The sequence below is a fragment of the Arachis stenosperma genome, chromosome 4 (assembly GCF_014773155.1).
Source record: "Arachis stenosperma cultivar V10309 chromosome 4, arast.V10309.gnm1.PFL2, whole genome shotgun sequence".
Classification (NCBI taxonomy): Eukaryota; Viridiplantae; Streptophyta; class Magnoliopsida; order Fabales; family Fabaceae; genus Arachis; species Arachis stenosperma.
This window is the reverse complement of record NC_080380.1, coordinates 49,762,127-49,769,983: the sequence shown is the minus strand read 5'-3', so window position 1 is coordinate 49,769,983 and position 7,857 is coordinate 49,762,127. Positions and strand designations below refer to the sequence as shown.

Genomic DNA, 7,857 nt, shown 5'->3' with positions numbered 1-7,857 from the left:
CTCTATCCCTGCCATTGGAGCAAACAACTTTGAGCATAAGCCTCAATTAGTTTCTCTAATGCAACAGAATTGCAAGTTCCATGGACTTCCATTGGAAGATCCTCATCAGTTCTTAGCTGAATTCTTGTAAATCTGTGACACTGTCAAGACTAATGGGGTTGACCCTGAGGTCTACAGACTTATGCTATTCCCTTTTGCTGTAAGAGACAGAGCTAGGATATGGTTGGACTCACAACCTAAAGAAAGCCTGGACTCATGGGAAAAGCTAGTCAATGCCTTCTTGGCAAAGTTCTTTCCACCTCAAAAATTGAGTAAGCTTAGAGTGGAAGTCCAAACCTTCAGACAGAAGGATGGAGAATCCCTCTATGAAGCTTGGGAAAGATACAAACAATTAATCAGAAAATGTCCTTCTGACATGCTTTCTGAATGGAGCATCATAGGTATTTTCTATGATGGTCTCTCTGAACTATCCAAGATGTCTTTGGATAGCTCTGCTGGAGGATCTCTTCATCTGAAGAAGACGCCTACAGAGGCTCAAGAGCTAATAGAAATGGTTGCAAATAACCAATTCATGTACACTTCTGAAAGGAATCCTGTGAACAATGGGACAAATCAGAAGAAAGGAGTTCTTGAGATTGATACTCTGAATGCCATTTTGGCTCAGAATAAGATATTGACTCAACAAGTCAATTTGATTTCTCAAAGTCTGTCTGGAATGCAAAATGCACCAAGCAGTACTAAGGATGCTTCATCTGAAGAAGAAGCTTATGATCCTGAGAACCCTTCAATGGAAGAGGTGAATTACCTAGGAGAACCCTATGGAAACACCTATAATTCTTCATGGAGAAATCACCCAAATTTCTCATGGAAGAATCAAGAGAGACCTCAACAAGGTTTCAACAACAATAATGGTGGAAGAAACAGGTTTAGCAATGGCAAGCCTTTTCCATCATCTTCTCAGCAACAGACAGAGAGTTCAAGCAGAATACCTCTGACTTAGCAACCATGGTCTCTGATCTAATCAAAACCACTCAAAGTTTCATGACTGAAACAAGGTCCTCCATTAGAAACTTGGAGGCACAAGTGGGTCAGCTGAGCAAGAAAGTTACTGAACTCCCTCCTAGTACTCTTCCAAGCAATACAGAAGAAAATCCAAAAGGAGAGTGCAAGGCCATCAATATGGCCGAATTTGGAGAGGAAGGAGAGGCAGTGAACGCCACTGAGGAAGACCTCAATGGGCGTGCACTGACCTCCAATGAGTTCCCTAATGAGGAACCATGGGAATCTGAGGCTCAAAATGAGACCATAGAGATTCCATTGGACTTACTTCTGCCTTTCATGAGCTCTGATGAGTATTCTTCCTCTGAAGAGGATGAGTATGTCACTGAAGAGCAAGTTGCTAAATATCTTGGAGCAATCATGAAGCTAAATGACAAGTTATTTGGAAATGAGACTTGGGAGGATGAACCCCCTTTGCTCACCAAAGAACTGGATGACTTGTCTAGGCAGAAATTACCTCAAAAGAGACAAGATCCTGGGAAGTTTTCCATACCTTGTACCATAGGCACCATGACCTTCAAGAAGGCTCTGTGTGACTTAGGGTCAAGTGTAAACCTCATGCCTCTCTCTGTAATGGAGAAGCTAGGGATCTTTGAGGTACAAGCTACAAGAATCTCATTAGAGATGGCAGACAACTCAAGAAAACAAGCTCATGGACTTGTAGAGGATGTTTTGGTAAAGATTGAAGACCATTACATCCCTACTGATTTCATAGTCCTAGAGACTAGGAAGTGCATGGATGAATCTATCATCCTTGGCAGACCCTTCCTAGCCACAGCAAAAGCTGTGATTGATGTTGATGGAGGTGAACTGATCATTCAAGTGAATGAAGAATCCTTTGTGTTTAAGGCTCAAGGATATCCCTCTGTCACCATGGAGAGGAAGCATGAAGAGCTTCTCTCAAAACAGAGTCAAGCAGAGCCCCCACAGTCAAACTCTAAGTTTGGTGTTGGGAGGCCACAACCAAACTCTAAGTTTGGTGTTGAACCCCCACATTCAAACTCTAAGTTTGGTGTTGGGAGGTTCCAACATTGCTCTGAGTATCTGTGAGGCTCCATGAGAGCCCTCTGTCAAGCTACTGACATTAAAGAAGCGCTTGTTGGGAGGCAACCCAATGTTATATTTTATCTATTTTCTTTTGTTATTTTATGTTTTTTTTTGTAGGTTGATGATCATAAGAAGTCACAAAATCAATTGAAAAAGCAAAAACAGAATGAAAAACAGGAAGAAAAACAGCACACCCTGGAGGAAGAACCTACTGGCGTTTAAATGCCAGTAAGGCTAGCAGGTGGGCGTTTAACGCCCAGTCTGGCACCATTCTGGCCGTTTAACGCCAGAAAGGGGCACCAGACTGGCGTTAAACGCCAGGAAAGGGCAAGAACCTGGCGTTAAACGTCAGAAATGGGCACCAGCCTGGCGTTTAACGCCAGAATTGGCTCAAAACGTGATTTTGCATGCCATTTGGTGCAGGGATGACTTTTCCTTGACACCTCAGGATCTGTGGACCCCACAGGATCCCCACCAACCCCACCACTCTCTCTCTTCTTCACCCATTCACCAATCACCTCAACACCTCTTCCCCAAAAACCCTTCACCTATCAAATCCCATCTTTCTCTTCACCACTCACATCCATCCTTCATAAAACCCCACCTACCTCACCATTCAAATTCAAACCACTTTCCCTCCCAAACCCACCCATACATGACCGAACCATGAGCCCCCCTCTCCTATATAAACCCTTCTTCACCCCTTCATTTTCACACAACCTAAACACCACTTCTCCCCCTCTTTGGCCGAACACAAAGCCACTCCCTTCTTCCTCATTTCTTCTTCTTCTACTCTCTTCTTTCTTCTTTTGCTCGAGGACGAGCAAACCTTTTAAGTTTGGTGTGGTAAAAGCATTGCTTTTTGTTTTTCCATAACCATTTATGGCATCTAAGGCCGGAGAAACCTCTAGAAAGAGGAAAGGGAAGGCAAAAGCTTCCACCTCCGAGTCATGGGAGATGGAGAGATTCATCTCAAGGGTGCATCAAGACCACTTCTATGAAGTTGTGGCCTTGAAGAAGGTGATCCCTGAGGTCCCTTTTTCACTCAAAAAGAATGAATATCCGGAGATCCGACATGAGATCCGAAGAAGAGGTTGGGAAGTTCTTACCAACCCCATTCAACAAGTCGGAATCTTAATGGTTCAAGAGTTCTATGCCAATGCATGGATCACCAAGAGCCATGACCAAAGTGTGAACTCGAACCCAAAGAATTGGCTTACTATGTGTTCCGAGGGTTACCTGAAACGTGTAGCTCGGTCGTCTGGCAAGACCCGAGGTAGGGGTTCCGTGACCCGAGCTTGGTGTGCTGAGCGGCGGGGGGTTGTACCTGCAATGACACTCCGATGCTTAAGTTAGCATGGGTCCAAGCAGATATTGAGTAGAATTAGAGTATGAGTTATACCTGGGTGCTCCAGTGTATTTATAATGATGAGATGTGGCCTCCTGTGGATAAGATAAGTTAGTTATCTTATCTTTATCTTTAGGTGAGGTCATCTTATCTTCAAGGGAACCGCCTTTATCTTTCTGGGCTTTAGCCGCCTTTAGATTGGGCTATGTTCCTTCGTTTTGGGCCTGCTTTGGGCTCCTTTGGCTTTATTGTCCGAGGTCCGACCTCAGGCGTGGGCCTTTGGGACGAGGTCGGACCTTCTGCGAACTTTCCGAGTTAGGAGAGCTCGGTCAGGGTATGAACACTATGGTTCGGGGGAAATACTTGGATTTTAGTTCGGAAAATGTAAGGTTGGCATTCAACTTGCCTATGATGCAAGGAGATGAACATCCTTACACTAGAAGGGTCAACTTTGATCAAAGGTTGGACCAAGTCCTCACTGACATTTGTGAAGAGGGCGCCCAATAGAAGAGAGATTCAAGAGGGAAGCCGGTTCAATTGAGAAGGCATGACCTCAAGCCCGTGGCTAGAGGATGGTTGGAGTTTATCCAACGCTCAATCATTCCCACTAGCAACCGGTCCGAAGTTACTCTAGACCGGGCCATCATGATTCATAGCATCATGATTGGAGAAGAAGTGGAAGTTCATGAGGTTATAGCCCAAGGACTCTATAAGGTGGCGGATAAGTCCTCTACCTTGGCAAGGTTAGCCTTTCCTCATCTCATTTGTCACCTCTGTTATTCAGTGGGAGTTGACATAGAGGGAGACATCCCCATTGACGAGGACAAGCCCATCACTAAGAAAAGGATGGAGCAAACAAGAGACCCCTCTCATCATGAGATCCCTGAGATACCTCAAGGGATGCACTTTCCTCCACAAGACTATTGGGAGCAACTAAACACCTCCCTAGGAGAATTGAGTTCCAACATGGGACAACTAAGGGTGGAGCACCAAGAACATTCCATCCTCCTCCATGAAATTAGAGAAGATCAAAGAATCATGAGAGAGGAGCAACAAAGACAAGGAAGAGACATTGAGGAGCTCAAGCACTCCATAAGAAATTCAAGAGGAAGAACAAGCCGCCATCACTGAGGTGGACCCGTTCTTTAATCTCCTTGCTCTTTATTTTCTTGTTTTTCGAATTTTAGTGCTTATATTTATCTATGTTTGTGTCTTATGATCATTAGTGTCTTAGTGTCTATGCCTTAAAGTTATGAATGTCCTATGAATCCATCACCTTTCTTAAAAACAATGTTCTTAATTGAAAAAGATAAGAATTGCATGAATTTTGAATTTTATAACAGTTTAATTATATTGATGTGGTGGCAACACTTTTGTTCTCTGAATGTATGCTTGAACAGTGCATATGTCTTTTGAATTTGTGGTTCATGAATGTTGGCTCTTGAAAGAATGATGAAAAAAGAGACATGTTACTGAGGATCTGAAAAATCATAAAAATGATTCTTGAAGCAAGAAAAAGCAGTGAATACAAAAAAAAAAACGGAAAAAAAAAGAAAGAGAAAAAGAAAGAAAAAGAAAGAATTAAAGTTGTGATCCAAGGCAATAAGAGTGTGCTTAAGAACCCTGGACACCTCTAATTGGGGACTTTAGCAAAGCTGAGTCACAATCTGAAAAGGTTCACCCAATTATGTGTCTGTGGCATGTATGTATCCGGTGGTAATACTGGAAGACAGAGTGCTTTGGGCCACGGCCAAGACTCATGAAGTAGCTGTGTTCAAGAATCATCATACTTAACTAGGAGAATCAATAACACTATCTGGATTCTGAGTTCCTAAAGAAGCCAATCATTCTGAATTTCAAAGGATAGAGTGAGATGCCAAAACTGTTCAGAGGCAAAAAGCTAAAAGCCCCGCTCTTCTAATTAATACTGATCTTCATAGATGTTTTTGGAATTCATTGCATATTCTCTTCTTTTTATCCTATTTGATTTTCAGTTGCTTGAGGACAAGCAACGATTTAAGTTTGGTGTTGTGATGAGCGGATAATTTGTACGCTTTTTGGCATTGTTTTTAGTATGTTTTTAGTAGTTTTAGTTGAGTTTTTAGTATATTTTTATTAGTTTTTAGTTAAAATTCACTTTTCTGGACTTTACTATGAGTTTGTGTGTTTTTCTGTAATTTCAGGTATTTTCTGGCTGAAATTGAGGGACCTGAGCAAAAATCTGATTCAGAGACTGAAAAAGACTGCAGATGCTGTTGGATTCTGACCTCCCTGCACTCGAAGTCGATTTTCTGGAGCTACAGAAGCCCAATTGGTGCGCTCTCAACGGCGTTGGAAAGTAGACATCTTGGGCTTTCCAGCAATATATGATACTCCATACTTTGCCCAAGATTTGATAGCCCAAACCGGCGTCCAAAGTCACCTTCAGATTTCCCAGCGTTAAACGCCGGAACTGGCACCAAAATGGGAGTTAAACGCCCAAACTGGCACAAAAGCTGGCGTTTAACTCCAAGAAGAGTCTCTACACGAAAAATGCTTCATTGCTCAGCCCAAGCACACACCAAGTGGGCCCGGAAGTGGATTTTTATATCATTTACTCATCTTTGTAATCCTTAGGCTACTAGTTCTCTATAAGTAGGACCTTTTACTATTGTATTTTCATCTTCTGGTCTTTGGAACCTTTTTCTTTAGATCTTTTGATCACTGGGAGGCTGGCCATTCGGCCATGCCTAGACCTTGTTCTTATGTATTTTCAATGGTGGAGTTTCTACACACCATAGATTAAGGTGTGGAGCTCTGCTGTACCTCGAGTATTAATGCAATTACTATTGTTCTTCTATTCAATTCCGCTTGTTCTTTGTCCAAGATATCACTTGTTCTTCAACTTGATGAATGTGATGATCCGTGACACTCATCATCATTCTCACCTATGAACGTGTGACTGACAACCACCTCCGTTCTACCTTAGATTGGGTGAATATCTCTTGGATTCCTGATACACGATGCATGGTTGATCGCCTGACAACCGAGTGCTCGCCTGACAAACGAGCCAGCCATTCCGTGAGATCAGAGTCTTCGTGGTATAGGCAAGAACTGATGGCGGCATTCAAGAGAATCCGGAAGGTCTAACCTTGTCTGTGGTATTCTGAGTAGGATTCAATGATTGAATGACTGTGACGTGCTTCAAACTCCTAGTAGGCGGGGCGTTAGTGACAGACGCAAAAGAATCAATGGATTCTATTCCGGCCTGACCGAGAACCGACAGATGGATAGCCGTGCCGTGACAGGGTGCGTTGAACATTTCCACTGAGAGGATGGGAGGTAGCCACTGACAACGGTGAAACCCTTGCATAAGCTTGCCATGGAAAGGAGTAAGAAGGATTGGATGAAGACAGTAGGAAAGCAGAGAGACGGAAGGGAAGGCATCTTCATACGCTTATCTGAAGCTCTCACCAATGATATACATAAGTATCTCTATCTTTATCTTTATGTTTTATTCATCATCTATACCCATTTGAGTCTGCCTGACTAAGATTTACAAGGTGACCATAGCTTGCTTCATACCAACAATCTCCGTGGGATCGACCCTTACTCGCGTAAGGTTTATTACTTGGACGACCCAGTGCACTTGCTGGTTAGTTGTGCAAAGTTGTGTTTATGCCATGGTATTGAGCACCAAGTCTTGGGGCCATTACTAGGGATTATTTGAGTTGTGAAAAGTAGTGATCACAATTTCGCACACCAGTAGGATTGCCAGGAGACTGACTTGCTAGCGCTTCACCCTTCGTCAAATTAGATGACCACGGCAATGGCGTTCAATCTGTAGCAGAGGAGATCAATGACCACAACCCATGGCATTGATCACATATAGCCTGCCATAGAAGAGATCACTCACAAGAAGAGAAGATAGTACTACCAACATTAATTTAGAAAGACTAAGCAACTCTAACACTTAACTATTCTTTTTTCATAGTTTACACACTTCTGAGTTCTAATTACCTTATTTATCTATTCCCTTTTCTCTTATGCAATTAAAAATAGCATACCAACATCTCCTACTCTTTTATCTACCTGACTAAGACCTGCAGGATAACCATAGATTGCTTCAAACCACAATCCTCATGGGATCGACCCTGACTCGCTCAGGTATTACTTGGACGACCTAGTACACTTGCTGGTACAACTGTACAAAAGTGTAGGGATTCGTACTACCAGTATTAAACCATGGAATTAACAGAGCTCCTAACCTTAACCGAGGAGAATTAGAAACTCATGTTCTTCAGAGAATCCTTAAGAAATTAAAACTGTAAATTTTCGAAGAGGAGAGAGTGTAACCCCCTACACCGTGGCCTTTTCTCTATTTCTGATCTCACTTATTTCTACTAAAATTCCTACTAATTCAA

At 42.6% G+C, this 7,857-nt stretch overlaps 1 non-coding gene across 1 annotated transcript; it reads right to left on the bottom strand.

The window, feature by feature from the left end:
• Window positions 1-313: 313 nt before the first annotated feature.
• LOC130978658 (small nucleolar RNA R71) lies at window positions 314-421 on the bottom strand. Its single transcript, XR_009086278.1, has one exon. It is a non-coding gene; the product is annotated as a small nucleolar RNA R71 (small nucleolar RNA).
• Window positions 422-7,857: the final 7,436 nt, after the last annotated feature.